This window comes from Rhinatrema bivittatum, chromosome 3 (assembly GCF_901001135.1).
Source record: "Rhinatrema bivittatum chromosome 3, aRhiBiv1.1, whole genome shotgun sequence".
NCBI classification, from domain to species: domain Eukaryota; kingdom Metazoa; phylum Chordata; class Amphibia; order Gymnophiona; family Rhinatrematidae; genus Rhinatrema; species Rhinatrema bivittatum.
The window spans coordinates 426720929-426743086 of record NC_042617.1 but is presented as its reverse complement, the minus strand read 5'-3'; the positions used below and the strand labels follow the sequence as shown (position 1 = coordinate 426743086).

General features: G+C 43.7%; 1 protein-coding gene and 1 long non-coding RNA gene across 4 annotated transcripts in view; one reads left to right on the top strand and one right to left on the bottom strand.

The window, feature by feature from the left end:
• Positions 1 to 22158, top strand: part of DLGAP2 (DLG associated protein 2) — a 511962-nt gene that overhangs the window by 287517 nt on the left and 202287 nt on the right. The window lies entirely within an intron of this gene.
• LOC115087966 overlaps positions 1 to 22158 on the bottom strand; it is a 58794-nt gene that overhangs the window by 7727 nt on the left and 28909 nt on the right. For all 3 annotated transcript variants that reach the window (XR_003855674.1, XR_003855675.1, XR_003855673.1), the window contains exons 2-3: positions 1950 to 2342; positions 785 to 1013 (exon numbers count right to left, since the gene is read on the bottom strand). This is a non-coding gene — a long non-coding RNA (uncharacterized LOC115087966). The remainder of the gene's footprint in view (positions 1 to 784; positions 1014 to 1949; positions 2343 to 22158) is intronic.

Below are 22158 nucleotides of genomic sequence, written 5' to 3'. Positions count from 1 at the left end.
TTTTTTTTTTAAACTGAAACAAAACCAATGCAATTTCTGTTGTTTTTCTTTCACTCTGTTTTGAAAACATAATGAAATGAAATAGAAAGTATAATTGACATTTCCTATTTTGTTTCAAACAAATGCACATCTCTACAATGCACTCCTGCTATAAAAGCAAGCACTTACAATTCAGAAAAACATGGATAACTTATCCGGCTAACTCTGGTTGGCCCATACATCTGTCCTAAAGATAGCTGGACAAACTCATCCATTAACTTTAAACTAGCTGGATATATTCAACAGTTTGGCTGTGCCACTGAATATACAGGCTAAGTTAGCTGGACAGTTTTATCTGGCTAACTAGCCAAGCCGAACAGCTGCTGAATATGGACTTCTTTATGTCTGTCATGTACCTGTCCGCACTCAGCCTCTTCCACGGTCGGATAGCATTAGCTTTAAAGTTCCAAGCCACAACTTTCCAAACTCTGCCTTCTGCCCGAGGTTATCTTGGCAGCTTCCCTTTGTCTGCTAACAGACAGCCTCTTGGCAGAAATGTATGAAGTACCAGCTTTATATGTGCACCCAGGTGAACAATAATGTGAGTTTTTCTGTGCCTGTATCAAAACTAGTACCACATAATGCTTTCAGAGAGACACAAGGCCTTTAGAAACTGCTAGGCAATGCATGAGGCCCAACACTGGGGGCCATGCTTGCTGCTGAAACCTCTAAAGGAAGCCCTGTCGTCGATCTGTTAGCTGAAGGCCTCAACCATGAGCCAGCTCTCACATTTATTACTCTTTACCTATTTGCAGGGGAAGAGTCTGAGAGAGACTCGGATGCGCCAGGCCCCATTTGTGTGTCCAGCCCATGGCAGCCGGGTTTGGAGTGGCCAGCAATTCAGGAGCCAGAGACAGACCCAGAAGCAGCAGATGAGCATCAAGCACCACATGCCAGGATGGAGGATTATAAGGAGGTACAGGAGGAGGCGTGCTTCCAGTGCTATGAGGATCCAGCAATACCAGGTATGTTTCCTGAGAAAGAGGAGGAAGACATCATGTGTCAGGGTGGGGAAGAGCCTGCAGAACCTGCAGCACTTGTGGCAAAGGTGCTATTTACACCATACAAACTGAGGATGATGGCAAAAAATGATCAGGCGGTGAACCTCCTTGAGAGCATGCAGAAGGAGCTGTTCTGCAGCAGATACTACACAGGATGGATGCCTCGCAGCTGCAGGCCAATGCTGCAATTGCCTCTGCTGGCCCTCAGCAGACTTTGATATCTCCTGGCGCTGCTGGCACAGCTTTACGGCATCTCCTCTTTCTGGATCCCAGCACATGTATGCTGCATCTTCCTCTGTTGCTTCCCAGCAGGTCTATGCTGTACCTCCTCCTGCTGTCCCACTTCTGGCCTGGCCTGCACTCCCCCCTGCTGTCGTTCCTCAGACCTCTGCTCTACATTCTCCTTCCTGTCCTCCCAGCCCATGCTAACAGCTCTCAGGATGTAATTCCCCTTCAGGGTCCTTATTTGGGCTCTCCATCCTTTGCTCTGCCAGAGATGACAGTGCCCTCCGAGGGCAGTGTCAGCTCTGACAGAATCCTGCTATGGAAAAGTTTGCATATGGGGACCTCTGCTTAGAGCAGAGGTCCCCAACCCTGTCCTGGGGGCCCACCAGCCAGTCGGGTTTTCAGGATATCCACGATGAATATGCATGAGAGAAAATGTGCATGCACTGCCTCCATAACATGCAAATTTTCTCTCATGCATATTCATTGTGGATATCCTGAAAACCTGACTGGCTGGTGGACTTCCAGGACAGGGTTGGGGACCACTGGCTTAGAGAACCAGTGCCGCCTCCTAAAGGCAGCGACCACCCAGACAAATAAGTTGGAGTGTGTGTCTAAGCTTTTACCATATGTATATCTCATTATGTAAGCTACACATCACAATGTAAATAAATGCTCACTCACATAAAAAAAATGTTTCTGTAGCAATGTATTCCTCAGGTATATAGCCTTATCTTGGGCCTGGTGTTGTCTCTTTTCTACTTCCCCTTCTTCTTCTGGACCCTCCTCCTCCCTATCCTCCACTTCTGGAGCTGTGGGTCTTCACCCTGAAGAGGAGGCAGGCCTCAGGTTTTTGCCAGGTTATGTATGGAATGCAGGAAGCTAGAAATATGTCACTGGCTTTAGTAGGACTGTAGAAGAGGCATCTCTGAGATTTGTCCAGTCACTGAATATGGATTTGAGTAGGCCAAAAGTCCTATGACTGCCATGGTCTGCTTGTAGGCCCAGTTGTTGTGCTTGTCTGCTACACCATAAGGAAGTTCTAGAGGAATCATGAGCCAGGATAACCTCTATCACCTGTAAAGGAGAAGGCAGAAAAGAAGAGTGTTAGAAAGGCCAAGGTAGAGTGCTGTGTGGCTGGGCCTTAGTGAGGCCTTTTGAAGAGCTGCAGGACATACTAGAAATAGGAGAAAAGAGAGTTGTAGAGTAGTGGTTATGTGCTTACATACCTAAAAGCCATTCCTAGTGATTCAGCCAGCATGGAAGTGGTCATGAATGCCTGGCTGGGACAGAATGTAGATGTCATGGCAGGAACCCTGAAAATATGGTGCTACATCTGTTATGAGACCTCTAGCATTGCAGACCACTTACATGTTGAGGGAGGGGAAGCCTTTGCAGTTGCGGAAGCTAACCTCACTCCCAACATGTGAGCTAATTGCTACATGTATGCAATCTATTGCCCCCAAATCGGATGGGAAATGAGCAGTGTTGTAAAACCATCAATTTTTCTGTCTGTTATCAGGAAAATGTATATATTGATGAGTTCTCCTGAAAAAAAACACCCAAAAATGATCAGTACAGAGTATGGTGGCTAAATGGCTTATTCCAGCCATGACCCTGGGAGGAGTATTGAAGATGCTGGTAGCAAAAAGGCAAAAAGACCAGGGCTGTGATGACTTTGGGGTGGACTGGCAAGGCATAGTAGAGTAAATGCAAAATTTGAACATCGTTGCCAACTATCCAGATAAATATGATCCGAATAAGCATCTGGATAAGTGGGAGGCATTTCAGGGGCATTTTGGGGTGGAACTGAGTTAACCAAATAACTTATAAAACTAACTGATATTCGGAGTTAGATATGCTATTTGGCTAATGCTAGATGTGGCCAAGAACATGCTCCCAAATAACTTTAACCTTAACTGGCTTTATTCAAAGACTAGTTAAGAGGTGATCATGTTAAAAAAAACAAAAAAACAAACAGCCAAGTGAAACTGCCAGCTGTACCCCCCCTAAACCCCACCCCAGTAAGAGAAATATTAGGCCTGCCAACCCAATCCTCCCAAGCTCTCCCAAAGATATAGCATAACTAAATGTTGAATAGGGCCAATTGCCACCCGAAACGTTACCTTGCCCTTCCAGATTTGTCCACACAAACCTACCTCTGGCCCCCTCTCCTTTCCACCTTCACCGTCACCCCAACCCTAATCCTTCCACCCTACCTTGCACCCTCTAAAACCCTCTGCACCGCCAAGAGCTTCATACACTTGAACCATGATCCCAATGGCACAAAAAGCTTTAGACGGTGCCAGGTGGGGTGGGAGGGTTAAAGCTAGAGTGGCAGTGAAGAGGGGAAAAGGGTGGAGTGCTAGAGGTAGGTTTTTTAGCCAAACCAGGTGGGGCAGGAGAGGGGTGGAAACTTGCCCCATTCAACCTTTATTTTTCCTAAATTTTTGGTGGGTGGGAGCTTGGGAGGGGGGATTGAGCCAGTTGCCTCATATTTCTCTTACTGGGGATAGGAGGGGGGTAGGGCTGGCAGGATAACTCAACTCTTGGTTTGTTTGTTTTTTTAATAGATGGTCGCCACTTAACTGGATATATTCTTTCAATAGAGAAAGACAAAGCTAACTAGCATGACAAATACCACTCAGAGAATACAGAAAAAAATGCCTTGTCACATGCCAAAAACATCGAAAGGTAACACACAAACACACACATGGGCACAGATAGAGATGGAAAGCAGGAAATGTTCTGTGTACAGCATGAGAAAGTAGGACCAAATGACACTTATAAATAAGGCAAGAACACAGCAGGTGCCACATGAGTACATCAGACATCACATGAAAACACAGACAGACATACAAGGCACCATGCTGTGCAATGACAGATATGCACAGAGAAATGCTCAAAACGGTAGATCTCCACCAAGCAAAACTGGTCCTCCTGGCCAGGATAAGCAGACAGCAAAGTGCTCTTCTCTGACCCCTGGACCAGGGAGCAGTATGGTAACAAGGTTCAACTTAGTGAAAAAAATGACAAAAAGAAAATGAGTCCAACACATGCAAAGCAAAGTAGACCAGAAAATATAGTTATTCTCACTCTGGTAGCACACATTGGACCCAACAATGTGTGCCAATATTACCCTTCTCATATAGAAGGATAGGAGAAAAGACCAGCGAGGCTTAAAGAAATTGGTAGTAGAGCCCTTCAGGGGGTAGTCCTTTATGTCCCAGTGTTGGTGGTCTCAGAGTATCACTTCAGGAAGGTAGAACTGCTCGAGCAATGGCCATTGCAGCTGTCTCTCAGGCAATGAGCATGAGCATATGATAGCTAGAGCAACATCAATAAAGTGGTGCATTACCAGATTTTAATTAAAGAAGCCACATCTATTTGTCCTCACGTCCCACAGCTGACAGGCAGTCTTCTTTTTTGTGATCATAAACAGAAAACTTTAGAAAAGGGGTAAGACGAGGTAGTGCCTACAGATGTGCCAATTTTTATGTATGTGGCCTGCATATATACAGGTGCAAAGCATACATCACTGTTCAAAGCAGTGGCAACTGGATGAATGCAGGACCACCTATCATAGAGGGCATTATCCCAAAATGTGCGATAGATATGAGATGGCCTTGTGTATTGTAATTAGCCTGATAATGCAGTCTGCAACTCCAAGCCAGCCAAGCTCCAGAGCCTTCATTAAACTCCTAGCATTTGCCAAGTCATTATTATTCAGCCAGTCCCTTCTCAAACTCAGAATCTTATTCTCACTATCTGCTTGATCCGCTAGAATAACCATCCACTATGGCCTCCCTGTTGGCCTCAAAATGGCCTTTCTGTTGTTTTTAATTGCTTGGGTTTTTCAAATAGATGCAATATGTAATTAACTTTAACTCTGTGATTCTAGATTATTGTTTCAGCCCAGTCCTCAGGTTTTCAGGATATCCACAATAAATATACATACCCCGGTATATGTGCATACACTGCCTCCACTGTATGCAAACCTCTCTCATGCATATTCATTCTGGATATCCTGAAACCCATCTAGGTGTGTCTCAAGGCCTGGGTTGAGAACCACTGGTCTAGAACATGGGATTGGAAATTTAGATGAATTCAAAGATGGAAAAAGTGATTGCCTCTTGCAAATAGATTGACAGCTGTAGATGAATTATGAAGTTGCAGCTCATGCAAGTGAATAAAATGTGACCCGCAGAATTAAATCTGCTGTTATTCTCTCTCTGCCTTTTAAATTTAAACCAGTGTATCCTTTTGCTAATTGTGTGATAGTTCTTGATCTCACAGATAATAGTGTCACCTAAAGGTGAACATTTTCTTTATGGGATCCTTGCAAGTAAACATGTTTATATTTTTACAGAACATTAGTAAAATGAGCTATTTTCAGATATTTAAACCACATAAACAGAAGACAGATGTTCTGCTATATGCTTCCCTGGCAATCCAGTTTGCTCATAAAACTGTTACTTTTATCAATATAGTCACTGAGATGAAGTTAGTAGATAAGAACCACTGGGTCCACCCAGTCTGCTATTTTTTTATATACTTACTATTAGACAACATTGTACAAAAAATATGAACAGGGATCAATACCTTTCAATGCTGTCTGACTTAGACACTCCATTGGGTGCTAAATCATCAACAGCAAGGAGCTTTATAGTAAATATACTAATGATACACTGCACACACAAATGATTCAAGCAATGAATTACACCTAGTATGCACCAAAATTAAAGAGACACAGATACAGATAGTGAATCTAAAAAAAGAAAAAAGAAACATTGCAAAAAACAGCTCCACAACCCAAAGTACAACAGCCATGGCACATGAATGCTTAATCGCTGCGCTACCAAGGAAAATGCAGACAGCATTATTTCTCCACCGACAAGCAGGGCTGATTTAGCCATGACATGTGGTGGCGTCCTTCGACAGTGCTGGACAGCCCTTTCTCTTGTACTCAGTAAAGCTTTTAACAGTGAGCATGCATGGGACTTCTCACGCATGAGGTACTTTGTGAACTCCTCAATCATTTTTTTTGTCTGAGCTTCTGCACAGACATGTACCCTCTCTCTCTTTAGTTATATTTTTTCAGCTTCTACTCAGTTCTTTCAAGTTGCCTCACCACCTTGATAGCCATTCAACAGCATTTCTCAGTTCTTTATTCAAAAACAATAAACAAAATAAGAAGAGCATCAAGACTGTCTGGCTCCAAGAAGGCTATTCTCAGTGGCTTTAAGGCAAGGGAGTTGCTAGATACTTCAAAGATATGGGGAACAGGTCCATAGATCCTTTCCTAACCCCCCAAGCCTCCCACCGCCTCCCAAGGGTTTCCAACTTCTCCACAAACCAGGGCTGGACATCAGAGGATTGGGGAAGAAGGACACTTACCTCCCCTCATTTGCATAAATTTGCCACCAGTGCCCTGAACCTGTCTCCTCTCTTGTCCCTCTGTTCCTTCTATTCTAGTATCCTCAGATCAATGCAAATGAACAATCTACCAATGGAGCTAAAGAGTCAACAGGGCCATCGATGATGACTGATGTACTCATGATTTAACAAGAAACACCATAAGAATATAGAACATAATATGCATAGATACATGCATTCCATTAATTGCATACGCACATAGGTATTAGGGGTGCATTGCTCATTTTTACCAATGCTATGGAAATATTATGAGTGCATCAGTCATCCTCATCAGTCATTGATCTCATAAAGTCCTCTCACAGCTGGCTGAAGGACACAGACACAGCACAGAGCAGCACACAACCACTTACATACTGCCTTTGGGTTCAATATTGTAGACATTTAAAAATGTGCTGTATTTAATTCAATGCTGAAAACAAATTGACAATGAACCCTCTGAAATAGTGATTTACAATATAAAGTAAACCTCCCATACCAAAACAGCGCTAACTGCCAGCACTCAAACAGAAATAACCTTATCTATGAAAAGTCAACACTGCAAATATTACACCAGGCTCTTAAACACCAATACACCCCCTATTAAGAAAACAGAACAAGTCAAGCTTCTATAGATCCCTTCAAAGAAACTACATGCTAGCAGAATACCTCACCTTGGTCGCACATGCAGAACACAGTCAGATTCTCACCAAATACAGAATAAAGATACAAAGGACCCAATATTCAGTTGAGCATCCGTTTCCTGAACCTGACTACTGGCATTTTTTTTTTTTAACTTTATTTAGTTTTTCTTCCTACTTAATATCGCAATGATATTAAGTAGGAGGCAGTACAGAAAAGCAATTTTTTGTGCTTTTCTATACTAGTTTTAAGAGTGTTCAGCTATTAATGCCATTTGGAGTGAATAACTAATAGCTTCATTTACATGCATTTGCATGTGATGAGCACTATTAGTTTCGCCGCACATTGGATGTGGGTTGTGTAGGTGCTACCTAATCCCCTTGTGCAATAAGGGGATTAGCGCCTCCACAACCCACGTCCAACTGCCGGTTAAACAGTCGCAAAAACGACAGCCCTGTCACTCTGGGCACTAAACGATGCATTTTCCCCCCACCAACAAAGAATCCTCACTCTGCAGAAAGAGAGACTGTAAAGAGCTAGCCGAGGTGACCCAGCACCTAAAGAGACACTTAAATACTTTTATGGCCCCATCAGGGTTTACGACTGCACCCGGAGATGGGGTTACAGTAGTCTCTGCATTTCATCTGAATCAAGCCATTCTTTTGCCCATGTTCTTTCCATGGCCTCATGTGCATAAAGGGGAGAAGGCCTTGAATTTGTTGGACTGTAAAAAAAAAAAAAAAAGTCTTAGCTGATTACTTAAAGAGGACTCAACCACATTGTCAGGCTTCTCCACTTTTCATCTTCTGTGATCCTAACAGGCTACGCTTGGTTGTTACCAAATGTACGCTGTCTAACTGGCTAGCAGACTGTATTGTGCAATACTATATAGTGGCTGACTTTAAGATCACAGACTCTGTCAAGGCTCATCAATGGTTGTCAGTTCACACTCATGTCCTATTACTGTCTGGACAATCTCTCCGGAAGTGACAATAAGTTTCAGCAAGCAGTTTTGTGCAGCCTGTTCACCCAGTAGTCTACTCTCTATGAGGAGTGCTCTGCCACGCCACCCTCAGCTTGGGAGTCCCCACCTGTTGTGGCTAATTCAGCCCTGCTTGTTGACAAGGAAAGCAAGTTTGCTTACCTTAAATGGAATTCTTCATAGACAGCAGGATAAATTAGCCATACTTGATACCTATCCGACTCCCTGGAGACTCGACTTCCTAACTAAATCTAAGCTCCACAGTTGACGGAGGAGCTCACGAAGCAGCACATGTGTGGAAACTCAAGCACATGCCCAATAATAAAAGCTTTACTAACCTAGAGAGATATGAAAATTGGTTCTTACCTGCTAATTTTCGTTCCTATAATATCACAGATCAGTCCAGAAAAGTGGGTTGTGTATCCCTACCAGCAGGTGGAGTCAGAGAACAATTAGAACTTTTGGCACTGCTACATAACAAGAGTGCTACCTGCAGTCACTCAGTATTGACCTGTACCCAAGCCCATGCTAACAGAACTAAATAACGAAGGGTAGCACCCAACCATATTTCCGGACTACCACTTCATCGCTGGCAAAAAACGGACCGAACAACTGCTAAAAACTGCTTCATGAATCATGTCTGCAAAAAAGAAGCTTCAACAATAAAAGACTTAAGCAGGTTATGACCAAGACAGTCTTTCGGTATCTGAAGAAAGGGGTGGGCCTCTGGACTGATCTGTGGTATTACAGGAACGAAAATTAGCAGGTAAGAACCATTTTTCATTTCCTGAACATACACAGATCAGTCCAGAAAAGTGGGATGTACCCAAGCCACCCTACACTGGGCAGGAACCCGAAAGACCCACACGAAGCACACTCTCCCCGAAGGATGGTTCATCAGAAGCCTTAACGTCCAATCGGTAATGTTTCGTAAAAGTGTGAATAAACGACCACACCGCTGTCCTACAGATCGCCTGAGGCGACAGTAACTGACACTCTGCCCAGGAGGTAGCCTGAGCCCTAGTGGAATGAGCTCTGAGACCCAAAGGCATCTGACGCCCTCGGGCTATGTATGCTGCGCAAATGGCTTCCTTAATCCACCGAGATATGGTCGCCTTTGATGCTTTGTCCCCCTTCTTTGGGCCACCAAAGAGAACGAACAAATGATCAGAACATCTGAAGTCATTGGTAACCTCCAGATAACGCAATAAGGCAGCACGCCTTATTGCGTTATCTGGAGGTTACCTGTTCTAAGCAATAAGGCGTGCTGCCTTATTGCTTAGAACAGAGATGAAGGTCTCTGTTCTAAGAAGACTCCCAGGACCAGTTAGGGAACCCCGGAAGCTCCACAGTTTGATTGATGTGAAAGGCTGAAATCACCTAAGGGACAAAGGACGGAACCGTACGTAACAATACCCGATCATCGTAAATCCAAAGAAAAGGATCCCGACAAGACAGCGCCTGCAACTCTGAGATCCAACGGCCGAGCAAATGGCCACCAAAAACACAGTTTTCAAAGTCAGATCTTTCAGGGAAACTCCACGAAGAGGCTCGAAAGAGCACCACATAGAACTTGCAGGACTAAAATCAAACTCCAATCCAGACACACCGAATGGATGGGAGGGCGCAAATGTTTGACCCCCTTAAGAAACCAAGCAATATCGGGATGCGCTGCCAGAAAACAGCCGTCAAAGTTTCCCTGCAAGGTACCTAGAGCTGCAACTTGTACACGAAGGGAATTGAACGCCAAGCCCTTAATGAGGCCCTGTTGCAGAAAGTCAAGCACCTGAGAAACATACACTGCTAAAGGGTCGCAGGAACGCTGATGACACCATGTCTCAAAAAGCTTCCAAACTCTCACATAGGCCATAGAGGTGGCTGGATGTCTCCCCTGTAGGACAGTGGAAATGACTAATTCTGAATAACCCCTCAAGCGTAAACGTCGCCTCTCAAAAGCCAAGCCGCGAGAGAGAAGCGATCCTCCCGATCCGAAAATACTGGCCCCTGATGGAGCAGATGCATTAGATGAGCCAGCTGAAGTGGACCCTCTACAGCCAAGCGTACCAGATCCGTGAACCACGGACGACGTGGCCACTCCGGTGCCACCAGAATCACTCTTCCCGGGTGCCGCTCTATGCAAAGGAGAAGCCGACCTATGAGGGGCCAGGGCGGGAAGGCATACAACAGAATCCCCGTGGGCCAAGGACACACGAGAGCATCTATGCCCACCGAGGCCTGTTCTCGGCGACGGCTGAATAAACAAACTGTTTTTGCATTCGCCTGCGTTACCATCAGATCCAGCTGAGGTGTTCCCCATCTGGCGCAAATGAGATTCCACACCTCGAGAGATAGTTCCCATTCCCCTGGGTCTAGTTACTGACGGCTGAGATAGCTTGCACATTCTCTACTTCTGCGACATGGGATGTGGCAATGCCCTCGAGATGGTGCTCCGCCCAGGTGAACAGAAGATGTGCCTCCAGTGCTAAGGCGGGACTTCACGTTCCGCCTTGCCGGTTGATGTACGCTACCATTGTCACATTGTCCGAAAAGACTTGCAACATTCTGCCCTGGATCCAGGGAAGAAACGCCCACAGGGCCAGGCGTACAGCCCTGGTCTCAAGCCGGTTTATGGACCAGGATTTTTCCATCACCGACCAGAGCCCTTGGGTGGACCTGTCTGCACACACCGTCCCCCAACCTGAGAGGCTGGCATCGGTGGAGATTATCAGCCAATTTGGAGTGTCCAAATCCACCCCCCATTCCAGATTGTCCAGTGACAGCCATCATGACAGGCTGGCTCTGGATTCCGGAAATAGAGGCAATGGTAGATGGAATTGCTCCGACACCGGGTTCCAGCGAGACAAAAGCGCACGCTGTAAAGGTCTTAGGTGAGTGAACACCCAAGGAACCAAGTCCAAGGTTGAAGCCATGGAGCCCAGGACCTGAAGATGATGCCACACTGTGGGATTGTTCCTTCGAAGAAGAGAATGTATTTGTTCATGCAACTTCCCTATTCGGTCTGCCACTAGAAACACTTTGCCCAGCAAGGTATCAAATTGTGCTCCGAGATAAATCAACTTCTGAGTGGGTTCCAAGTGACTCTTCTGCACATTGATTACCCAACCTAGGGATCGCAATGTGAACATAACCATGTGCACTGGTCTCTTGAAGTCCACCCGAGACTTTGCGCAAATCAACCAGTCATCCAGGTATGGGTGAACCAAGATTCCCTCCTGATGAAAGAAGGCCGCCACCACCACCATCACCTTGGTGAACGTGCGAGGAGCTGTTGCGATACCAAATGGGAGGGCTCGAAATTAGAAGTGTCATCCCAAGACCTTGAACTGCAGAAATCTCTGGTGATTCAGCCAGATCGGAATGTGTAAATACACCTCCATGAGGTCCAGAGAAGCGAGAAACTCCCCTTTTCGAACCGTGGCTATCACTGTTCTCAGGGTTTCCATACGAAAGCGTGGAACCCAAAGGCAACGGTTCACCTTCTGCAGATCCAGGATGGGCCGAAACGTTCCCTTCTTCTTGGGGACCACAAAGTACATGGAGTACTGACTTCATTCCTGTTGAGCCTTCGGAACTGGGATAGCTTTGAGCTTGAGAAGAGTCATCCAGACCGCCTCTCGCTTGACACTTGAGGCTACTCGGGACGCCACAAAAACCTCCCAGACCAGGTGCGAGAACTCCAGTGCATACCTGTCTTTGATCACTTCTAAAACCCAGCAGTCTTATGTAATTCTTGCCCATTCTGTGTAAAAGTTGGATAATCTGCCTCCGACAGCTTTGATGAAGGAATGGGTGCTCATGGCTTCATTGGGTGTTTTTATTATTTCCTGCACCAAGATGTCCCGAATTTCTTCTGGGCCGGGAACCCCCTCGAAAGGACTGCTGGCGCCCCGAAGCAGGCTTAGAAACAGGAAGTGCGGAGTATCTACCCGCTCTGAAGCGGCAAGAGTCCCGAAACCTAGCTCAAGGAGGGAAGACTTTCTTAGAAGATCTTTTATCTTCCGGCAACCGATTGCCCTTGGATTTGGAAAGCAGCTTTACTAGCTGATACAGATCCTCCCCAAACAGGAGCTTGCCCTTAAAGGGTAGATTACAAAGCTGGGACTTGGAGGACAAATCCACCGCCCAATTTCGCAGCCGGAGGAGACGCCGCATGACACCAAGGACACCATACCTCTCGCCAAGGTCCTCACCAGATCATACAAAGCATCTGCAACATAAGCGATGCCTGCTTCTAGGCGGGTGGGCTGCAGAGCCCCATTGTCGCCCGTACTGGCCCCGGCAGCCGACTCCTGGACCCAACACAGACAGGCCCTCTGCATGAGGCTAGCGCAAACCGCTGCCCGAAGGCTTAGTGTGGCAACCTCAAATGCTCACTTCAGTTTGGATCTCCAGCTTGCTGTCCTGCATATCCTTAAGGGCAGCCACCCCAGCAACCGGGATAGTGGTCTTTTTTGTGACTGACAAGACCACGGCGTCCACCTTTGGAATCTTCAATAAATCCAAAACATCAGATGATAACGGGTACAGTTTCTCCATAGCTCTACCCACCTTCAAGCAGGAATCCGGAGTCTCCCACTCCCGGGTCACTAGTTTGCGAACCTTCTTAGGCAGAGGAAAAGATGTTGTGGGACCCCTAATGCCGTCGAGGACTGGATTGACGCCCTCGTTGTCAGACTCTTCTTGAGAAACCTTAAGTCCCAGAACTTCAAGGACCTGGGGAATAAGGGATCTTAACTCATCCTGCTTGAACAAACACAACACGCTAGGGACATCCCCCTCCACAGGAGGGTCATCGGGCTCATCCAGATCATCAGACCCCAGGATCGGATCTCACATATCCTGGGGAGAATCCCCTGTGGGGTGAGCCTGATCAGAGAGGAGCTGACGAGGTTCCGTACCCCGACCTCTTTTCTCAGATGGGTCCGAACCTGCCTCCAGGAGACTGGGCCGCTTTACCCCCGAGCATTTCCTTGCCAGGAAAGCCTGGTGCATAAGGAGGACAAATTCTGGGGAAAACCCCTCCGGGTCCCCCTCCCCCACTGGAGAGTCGGCTGGGGTGATATCAGTTCCCCCAGTGAGGTCTTCCCTCACCGGGGCTAGAACTGGTGGAGAATCCTCTTCCCACGAAGGCGAGACAGACGTTCCCTCCCCAAGGGAGGAGGTAAAAAGCCCTGAACAGCCCTCTAACCCCGGGGAACACGCTGCACGTAAGGAGTCCGCATCTAACGCCTAGCCACATGACCCACACACGCGGCAGGCCTGCGATTCTGTTTTCGGTCCCATCCACAGCAGCGCGCCGATAGTCTGAAGTGAAATAGAAAAGGGCGCAAATAAAAAAAGAAACGCTTGGAGCCGCGATGCGGAGAAAATTTCAGTCAGGCAGGACGGGAAAAACAAACTTTTCGTGCTGTGGGCTAAGAAACTACCGGCTGAGGAGAAGAAAAACGCGCGCAGCCATGCCGCGGGAAAGGAGCCTGTCTATAGTGAAATCGCAAGGCCCCCAGCAGGGAAGCAGCGAGTAAACGAGGCACACGGAGAAAAACTCACCCTTGCCCTCAGAAAATGACCCAGAGCCCCGGGAGCTGAGGGAAACACTGCTGACAGCTTCCCCGGCCGGTCCCTCCTGCACCTCTCCTTACCTCAGCACTGAAGACTGTCAGTCAGCCGCAGTGAAAACAGCTCTTTTTTTTTTTTTTTTTTTAAATTAAACTTTACCAAGACACAGAGAAAAGCTGTTGCAGGAGACAAGGGAGCAGCTGTGGCAGAGACGGTGCTGAGTAGCCAGGAGCCCCTGGTCGTCAGATGTGGCGGGCAAAACCCCTGGTCGTCAGATGTGGCGGGCAAAACCCTGACAGGAATATCCAGTTCCCCGGACGCCCGGCTTCTACTGAGGGATGGCCCACAAAGGTGCCTAACACCTCAGGAAGTGACTGTAAACCAAAAAATTAAATTCAAACTAACTAAATAAAAAATATAACTAAAGACTGCAGGTGTGCATCTGTACCACCCGCTGGAGTCAGAGAAATACGGAGTGACTGCAGGTGGCACTCTCGTTATGTAGCAGTGCCCAAAGTTCTTATTGTTCTCTGACTCCACCTGCTGGTAGGGATACACAACCCACTTTTCTGGACTGATCTGGGTATGTTCAGGAAGGGTCTGTTTGGTGCTGTCAGATGATGTCACCATGTGTCATGACTAATTCATCCTGCTGTCTACAAAGAACCCATTTACAGTATGTAAACTTGCTTTGTTTGCAAGACGCATTACTGTAAATGCTCTACTATACTGTTGACTATATATTTTGTATTTAGATAACCTCTTTTCATCTGTAATGGCAATGGAATTGTCCATTCATACAATCTCACAATGACTCTGCATATTAACTTCATTCATTTTTCTTTATTTCCAATTTTTTTTTTCCCTAAGGTGTGTTTATATAGCAGAAGCAATAAAATATTGTTGGAAAGAATGTAAATGACAGATGTGGTAAAACGTACTGTATATACTGCAAACAAACACTGGAAAAGTGGAACACATATACAATACCAAAGAAAACACCATCCCCCAAGGACTACAGCTCCCTGAAGCAAGTGAAAAAATGCTTTGCAATACAGAAACTCCTCAATAGATAAAATTATTCTATTTCAATATATAAATTCCTTCCTGAGACGTTAAAGAACTCAGTTCAACTTTAATAGTGCTCTTGATTTTGTAAGTACCTCAGCGATTGATGCTGGAACATCTGGGTATCAATCTTTTTTACTTGCTTTCCATTTTATAATAGCCTCTTGAAGAGGGAATAGAGCCTGTAAATTCTGCTATTCTTTCAGAGATTTCTCTCATTTTTGCTAAATTACAAGACAAAATGTTTCCACTGATAGGTACGTAATAAGAGCAATCTTAGCTTCTTTCACTCATGATTCGTCACAGATTCAAGCTAAAGCCTCAAAGCGTGACTTATTATTCATTGACTGCTCTCGCCAGCTTATTTTAATGGTTTTACTAGGAGACAGCTGCACTTTCACAGATCAATCAGCCATGCATGTCATTTTTTGGCTTGCACAGCAAGCAGTTTCCTTGTAATCACCCTGGTGAAAGCAGGATGTAAGTCAGTGGGAAGCTACAGAACTGGATGGTCTTATTTTTGTCTTACAGCAATTTATAATGTTGGCTTTTCATTTTTAAATGCACTACTGTGAAACTACTACAGCTCTGGTGCAGCTTTCAGGCAGTAAATGGCAGATTCAGATTTAAGGATTTATGTTCCAGAAATTTGAATTTGCCATTCCAATTGGCAGGTTCTGCCTTTCTTGCAGGGGAATTCCTTATCTTTTGGAGGATGGAAGTAGACAGAAATGTGTGCAATCATCTTCCCATCTGTAAAGTAACTGTAACCCCCTTTTCCTCGAGGTCACCTTCGGAGCCTGCCGAGGTGATGAGCTACGCTGCTTCAGCCCCGGGAACAGTCAAGGTCCTCCAGGGATCGCCAGTGGGGACCAGAGCAGTCTCTGGGAGTCCCAACAGAAGACTTACCAAATATACACAACAATTGTTGATTCCAAATAAGGAAAATGTATAGTGATTTCCAAAAACTAAACACTGCTTCAGAGTAGAATTCTTCAGTTAAGACACAGGATACAGTTCCAAAAATGACACAATGGAAACAGAGATATTCCTCTTCAAAAAACTCTCCTTGAAGAAAAAAAATATTCAAAGGGCAACATGGTCCAAAAATCTCTTTCCTGGAGCTTTCCTAGCAAGGACTTTAGGGTTCCTTCTTTTAGATGGCTATAGGAATCCTTCAAGCTTCATGGTGAGTATTGCTCCATGTTGAGACCACACCTTGAATACTGTGTATAATTCTGGTCGCCGCATCTCAAAAAAGATATAATTGCAATGGAGAAGGTACAGAGAAGGGCGACCAAAATGATAAGGGGAATGGAACAGCTCCCCTATGTGGAAAGGATGAAGAGGTTAGGACTTTTCAGCTTGGAGAGGAGACGGCTGAGGGGGGATATGATAGAGGTGTTTAAAATCATGAGAGTTGTAGAATGGGTAGATGTGAATCGGTTATTTACTCTTTCGGATAATAGAAGGACTAGGGGGCACTCCATGAAGTTAGCATGGGGCACATTTAAAACTAATCGGAGAAAGTTCTTTTTCACTCAACGCACAATTAACTTCTGGAATTTGTTGCCAGAGGATGTGGATAGTGCAGTTTGTATAGCTGTGTTTTAAAAAGGATTGGATAAGTTCTTGGAGGAGAAGTCCATTGCCTGCTATTAATTAAGTTGACTTGGAAAATAGCCACTTCTATTACTAGCAACAGTAACATGGACTAGACTTAGTTTTTGGGTACTTGCCAGGTTCTTATGGCCTGGATTGGCCACTGTTGGAAACAGGATGCTGGGATTGATGGACCCTTGGTCTGACCCAGTATGGCATGTTCGTATGTTCTCTAGATTAACAAACACTTCTGATTCAGAAGCCCTTACAGTCCCAAGACCTCTTTAGATTTATCTGTTTCAACTTCCCCTAAGATGCCTGGAAGAAGCATCTTAAATAACCTTTTCCCAAACCATCCCCTCTTAGAGGGTATGTACCGAAATACCTACAGTACCTGAATGTAATCCACTTTGAAGCGCTGAAAAAAGTGCGAAAAGCGGAATATAAATCTAAATAAATATATATATATATATATATATATATATATATATATATATATATATATATATATATTAATTATTACTACCTTAGCTCACACCATTACAGCACTCAGCTATGGAACAGAACTTTCAAATGTCCCCTCTCACCTTCCTTAAACAGGAAGGATCATTACAAAATGCAAAAGCCATGCATAGCAGAACCTCTCTGCCCTCTCCTTAACCCTGGAAAGCTGGAACTCTCCAGACCCTGTAACACACTACTTGGTGACCCTAGTCATTTTTACATAACTGTCCCTGAAATATTTTTTTCTTTTTGCATCAAATCCTTCTTGAAGTTAGGTATGGAAAAAAGTAAAATTAAGGGAAAGATAGCAGTTATTTTGGAGTGAAAGTTTGATCTGTAGTAAATCTACTCTAGCACCATAAAAGATGTGCCTTTTTGCTTTTTTCTCCACCATGCAGCTGTTTTATTAAACATAAGGGGAGCAATATTCAGGCAGAGTGGCTCGACTAGTTAGCGGGATAAACATATACAGATATGGCTATGTATAACTGGCTAACTTTAGGACAGCCCTAAGGCCTGAAGAGTTAGCCACATAAGTTAACCGGCTAACTCTAAATATTAGAGTTAGCCAGTTAATTTATCCAGCTAACTCCTCTCCTCTCCAAAATACCTCCAGCCCTCCCCCGACTTATCTAGCTAAATTCTAGCCAGATAGGTGTTCAATATAACCAGGTAAACCATTTACTGCCTGATTCACCAAGGCTTTTCTCCCATTCTGTGTCTATGGAAAAATACCTTGATGAATCAAGCCTTAGACAGGTAACTATTATGATATCTGTCTAAATGGTGTTTGAATATGGACCTCAAGATGCTTACTATTCACTGGAACAGTAGTATTTCTTTTCCAGTTGCACTGTCCAACAAGAATATCACTATTATACATTTTTAATTATTGCCTAAGTTTATCAACATTTTTCACCATAAATTCCTAATGCTTTGATGAGAAGGGAATTACTGACAGATCCTTCTGCAAGTGCAACAAAAGCCATAAATGGTTCCCTTATCTATGCTCAATGGTGGCTCTTAACTATTTGCAAACTTTTTATATCACTGTAGAAGGGCCAGCTAGTAACTCAAGCTGAGGTTTTGGTGGTAGTCTAGGGTTTGGAGGGGCAGTTTTACATGCACAATCAGAGGTACAAACAGTACAGTACACAGTGAATATTTGTTGTGATTTGGAGTGAGGAAAGGTACACAAAGGACATTTGTATTTGTAATCTCAACCTAGTTTGATGCACTCTCTACCTAGTACCTAGCTGCTATCAAGCTAGGGTGAGAGTAGATTGTACAAATCTCATCTTTGTGTACCTTCCCTCACCCAAATTACATCTAATCTTCACTGATGTGTACTGTACTGTTGGTACCTCTGATTGTGCAAGTAAAACAGCCCCTCCAAACCCTAGACCACCACCAAATCCTCAGCTCAAGTTACTAGCTGGCCCTTCTACAGTGATATAAAAAGTTGACTAATAGGAGACTCTTATAAAGAGTCTCTCTCTCTCAGCCACACCCCTTTTCCTTTGCAAATAGTTAAGAGCCACCATTGAGCATAGATAAGGGAACCATTTATGGCTTTTGTTGCACTTGCAGAGGGATCTGTCAGTAATGCATAACATTCCTCCTCTCCCTTGCAATTTTGCCTTTTTTTAATAAAATGCTTTACACCCAAGGAAGTTGTACTAATAAAAAGAACTAGCAACTAACTTTAGAAAAAATGGTGACTTGTTTACCGATACAAAATAGGTGAAAATATATTCAAATGTTTTTGTAAAAAAAAAAAAAAAGCAACTTAGAATAAAATGACAAATAAGATCCATTTATTTATTTATTTTGATTGATTGATTGTGTTCATAGCCTGCTTTCCTGGACTCTAAAATAAAAGCCACCCAAAGCAGTGTACAAAAATAGAATAAAATATAAAACATACAACTACATAATGCAAATCTCACTTGATTTCAAAAAGGGGCATTGTCTGGGCATGGTCTGGACTGGGCATGGGTGTTTTAGGGTGTGGCCAAGAGATGTGTGCATACATGGTACTTCCATGCCCTGGCACACTCCCAGGTCCACTGCCGCATAACTTTACTTCTGCTATGGAGGAGGTGTAACTTTAAAAATAAAATAAGTTATCTATTTCTGCCAGGTTTAAAGGGTCTGGAGTAACTGGGGGGAATGCTGGCTATCTTAACTGGGCAAACTGGAGGATGAACTGGTGAAACTGGCAATGGCATGGATGCGTGCCCATTATAAAATACCCAGACTTACATGGTAGACTAGGGATTTGAGCGCTTAGGGGTGCACCCACTTAAAATTGGGCTCACTTGCATGGCCAGGCTATTTTATAACATGCATGCATATGTACACGCACGTTATAAAATGGCTGTGAATCTGTACGTGTGCCAATATACATGTGCCAAAGTGAGCCCACATGCCAGTTTGAAAGTTACCATCCCTGCTCTCAGGTGGATGGTCCCTGAGTAATTGGACCATAAATGACTTTGGTATCACTAAAGTAAGGTGCATATCATGAATATTGATGAGATGTTGTATCTACTTTGCCTTGGCCACATACATCTATTCTTTATGTAACAGATCCTCCTTTGTGCTAATAGGATGTTTGTGCTAAACAGCTTGCTCTCCCATTGAGCACTTGAAGCCCAATGTCTGGGGCTATATAGATTCATTATAGTGGTGACCTGTACGCATCATGTCATAACACCATCAAAGTATATGCTGTATGTGGCTTTCTCAGGAAAGAACGCATTGTCATCTGAGATCCCACCACATATTGGCGGTATTTCTACTACTTTTTCATCAATTACTCATTTATCAGTTGCCCCTGCTTAGTTTACAGCTAATAATCTCAGAATATGTTTCCATTATCCACTCACTGCTTGTGGATGTGCTAGGTAGCAGTACAGCTCTGCCCCTAGTTGAATCCTCCACTATCCTCTTCTTTAGTAGTGACTCCATTACTTTATCCACTACTGCATGTACGGCCATGCTTAATCAATTTAACACAGCATTTCATCTGCTTAGCACAGTTACTGAATCAGTCCCAGGGACAGTAACTTTTAAACAGAAGTGAGGGCACACATGTGCACGCATTTGTTGGCATGCACCCAGAGATGCGGCCATTTTATAACACCTAGTTTAATAGACTCCCTTCTCCCTTCTTAGCCCCATCCCTTAAAACCCCACTGATCTATTTATTTTTCTTTATTTTTTTTTATATTTATTTATTGCAGATTTTTTAAGTTAACACAAAACATGCTCAGCTTCTTGCCTCATTGAAAGAAATTTAATGTCGACAATCCTGGGTTTCTCTAGCAAACCTTCTGGCCTTTAAATAGGGAAAGACGGTTGCGAAAAAACAACCCCAGGACTGTATCCTGGTCCTGGGGATACAAAAATGAGGCCAAGAGCTTGCCTCTATTGACCATGTCCACTGCCAAGTGTTCTAGGACATCAGTCAAGTTTATATTGAAATCAGTAGAAGTTGAAACAGTAAGGACCTTTGCACCAGTAGCACCTTCTCTTTCCGAAGGTAGAATATAAACTTGAGTACCCTAATCATATATTCTTAAAGATCCACAGGGGAAATATTTATCTATATTTTATTACTTACACATCCTCCATAGCAGAAGCAAAGTTATGCAGCAGGGAACCCCCGGCACGTGCCTGTATGTATTTACGCGCTAATTTGAAGTTAAAATCCAGGAACGCCCATGCTGTACCCAGACCTGCCAATGCCCCACCCCTTTTTTGGAACTTTTCATTTCTGCGTACAGAGGGAGATACGCACATGTAAAGGGAGCTCTTAAAATCTGATCGGTGGTGCCGGCCTGACATATTTGCATATCTCCCGGTTTTGGTGCGCATCAGGCTTTTAAAATTCACCTGTAAATGTATTTCTTTGATGTTGTGAATCCAGACCTTTCTTGTAAATCAATGGCCTCTACTCTGCAAAATCTGAAGGTGTGCCAAAAATTATGCACAGGAGTAAATCTGTCCAAGACGAAGCTGAATATCCCCTAAGCTGATCTGACAGAAATATGTTGATGGTTGAATACTTCCAGTTATTTGAACATTTATACAACTCAGATATTTTGCAGATTGGAGACCAATATATCTAGATATGAATTATGACAACTTTAAACATAATGTTGTTGTTGTTTTGTTTAAAATGTGGCATTATTTTAAAATACACTTAATTGAATGAAATGATCAAAGGAACCATCATACTCAGCATTACCGGTCTAAGATCTTCATTGCTTTTTCAATAATCATCGGTCCAGAGAAATAAAAAATGTTTTTGGTTATTTTTTGGCAATTGAAATTGAAAGTCCTCTTATCTTTATATTGTGTTTGTCATATATATTAATCCAATCAGTCCCAACATGTGCCGTGTTTTGAAGTTTCAGGGGATTGTCTTATAGAAATCATATGCTGAAATACAAAGGAAACAGATAAGTATAGAATACTAGCATACAGCACAAGTTAAGAGCTGTATACACTCTCCATAACATGCTCATCTGTTCTCCACGTTCAAGTACAACCCCAGAAGTATTCTGATATTTATATTGACCCATTGGCTGACCGAAGCTTCCAATTGGCAATTTGATAAAGAACATGATATCACTAGTCACTATGCTCAAAATAATTTAAAAAAAACCTTCAGAGGAAGAAGAGAGGAAAAAAAAGTCCAAAAAATCATTCAAACGTTACAGCAGAGAATACCAATCAATTTCAGCATTTAAGCCATATAGAGCAATGGAACTGACTGCGAAAATCCAAAATTGTTCTCTAAAATTGAGTTTGTATTCTAAATTTAATTCACATCATGTAGATAACTATCTGTTCAATGATCCACCATTGTAAATCAACAAACTGGTGTGAAATTTTAATGCAATGGGAGACCATCAGAGCTTGTAATTTTTCAGTAGAGATACAGCTTACAATATAAAGATAAGTGGACATTCAATTTCAATTGAAAAAAAAATAACCAAAAATATTTTTCATTTTTCTGGACCGATGATTATTGAAAAAGCAATGAATGTCTAAATCCGGTAGTGCTTAGTATGTTCATTTCACCCAATTAAGTGT